The following is a 2,406-nucleotide window of genomic DNA, read 5'->3' on the forward strand; positions in this document are numbered from 1 at the left end:
GACCGTGCTTGTGTCGTTGTTCTTAAAGGTTTTTTTTGCAGGGATATATACGTGTCTTCATCAATCAGAACCTAAATGGAGCTATACATGGCTGGATTCCAACTCAAAGCACCTGCCGAACCCTGACAATTTTAGGTTTTCATCGTCCATGTCCAGCTGGAGGTAACTACAGAAGAAAAGAGATCTTCAGCCATATTCCATATTATTAAAAGGTAGGGCTCTAGGGTCCAGTGGCAGCATTACTGAAGGCAGCAGTAGACATACATGTCTTCTGTTTAAAAAGCTTACTCTGTCTATCTTCCCACCCAGATAAGTGACATCAGCCCGCCAACACTGGCGTCTGGCCCATTGGCGTTATCTTTCTTCTTTCCTGTAATAGCAGTTCTTGTGGCCTCTCTACCTTTTGAGTTAGCTAATTCTCTGGCTTTAGACAAAGGGCCAGCTCTAACCTTTCTTTATGTGGCTATCCTAAACTTCTGTCTCATTTCCTTTAATTTCCTGTTCCCTACAAATCTTACCTCCCTCAATAAATTTATTAATCAAAAGTCTCGCGCTTTCTCTTATCTCTGAAAGACCTTACAGCTAGTGGATCCTATACTGTTCTCCACACATTCAAGGTCCACTGGACAGTGTTGGTGAGTGCAATTTGAGTGAAATCCCTGGTAACAGTGGCTTGCATTGCAGGGTCTAACTGCAAGTTTCGTAAATTCAAACCCACCAGCTCCTCTGAAGGTGAAAGATGAGGCTTTCAGAAACCCCGAGGAACATTTTTACTCTCCTGTAAGAATCAAAACCTGGGGTTGCTGTCAGTTGGGATTGACTGGACTTCACCTAACAATGAGGTTAACAAAAGCATCGGATACAGAAAGGCTTGCTAAGATGTTAATGCTTTTGACCAAGTTTTAATAGAATCTCTCGACAAGTACATCTGTGATAATTTATCATCGCTAGTTTTCAGGCCTTTGTTTTTTTAAAAAATCATCTTTCAGCTGCTTTAAGATTCCAGAATTCCCTTTGAGAAACATTGCTTTCATGTGGCAGAAACCCCTGAATTTCAGTCCTTGTGAAGTCTCGGAATGGCAACTGAGGACATCTGAGCTCATGCAGACAGGCCTTACCTATAGTGGCCCCAGGCACGGCGGCACAGTCCTCTCTGGATATCCTCCAGGGTTCCACTAGGCGATGGTCATTTCCTGACAAAACTCCAGGGCCAGACACGGGCTAGTCTGAGGAAGGCCTCTTAGTCATGGAACAGGCTGAAAGGGCCACAAGCCAACAGCCAGCCTGGCAACCCTCAGGAGTCAAAGAAGGTCAAGATGTAAACCCATACAAAAGGGCTTCAAAACGTTTGTGGAAAAATGCCATGAACTTTTAATTCCATTTTCCCATGAGCTTTTTGACGCTCTCTCGTGCAACAGGGCTTGTTGTTAGGTGCGATCAGGTTGGTTGGTTCTGATTCATAGCGACTCCATGTAGTGATCTGATGTACAGCAGAACAAAACACTGCCTGGGCTTGCACCATCCTTACGATTTTTGTTATGTTGGAGCCCATTGTTAGAGCCACTGTGTAAATCCATCTCGTTGAGGGTTTTCCTCTTTTTTGATGCCCCTCTTCCAAGCATGATGTCCTTTTCCTGGGACTGGTCTCTTGATACTATGTCCAAAGTATGTAAGACAGTCTTGCCATCCTTGCCTCTGGCAGGGAGCACCCTGGCCATATTTTTTCCAAGGTAGATTTGTTTGTTCTTTTGGCAGTTCATAGTACTTGCGATATTCTTCACCAATGCTGAAATTGAAATGCATTGAGTTTTGTTATGTTCTTTAGTCAATGCCCAACTTTCAAATGCACCTGAAGTGATTGAAAATACTATGGCTTGGGTCAGGAACACTTTAATCCTCAGACCAACATTCTTGCTGTTCAATGCTTTCAAAGAGGTCTTGTGCAGCACATGTACCCATTTAAATGTATCATTTTAGTTTCTTGATTGGTGCCTCCATGAGCATTGATTGTGGATCTAAGCAAGAACTCCGTAACTTCAACTTTATTCTTTTCTTTGTTTCTCTTGATGTTGTCTGTTGGTCCAGTTGTGAACATTTTGGTTTTCTTTACACTGAGATGTAATCCATACTGAAGGTTTCAATGGGGGTGGGGGTGGGGTGGGGGAGGAAGCATTAAAGAACTAGAGGAAAGTTGTATGTTTCATTGCTGCTATACTGCACCCTCCTCAAACCTATCCCACTGAAGAGGTACATTTTTCAGTCTCCCCAGGCAACAAGTATTATGAAAGTCAAGACAGCTTGGTCCCCTAGCACCTAAATGGGAAGGGCAATACACAGTCCTTCTAACTACTCCCACAGCAGTAAAACTGTTAGGAGAACCCTCCTGGTATCACCTTTCTTTTTTTA

The sequence above is a fragment of the Echinops telfairi genome, unplaced genomic scaffold (genome assembly GCF_000313985.2).
Source record: "Echinops telfairi isolate 266 unplaced genomic scaffold, ASM31398v2 ScPeMD7_53;HRSCAF=182, whole genome shotgun sequence".
NCBI lineage: Eukaryota > Metazoa > Chordata > Mammalia > Afrosoricida > Tenrecidae > Echinops > Echinops telfairi.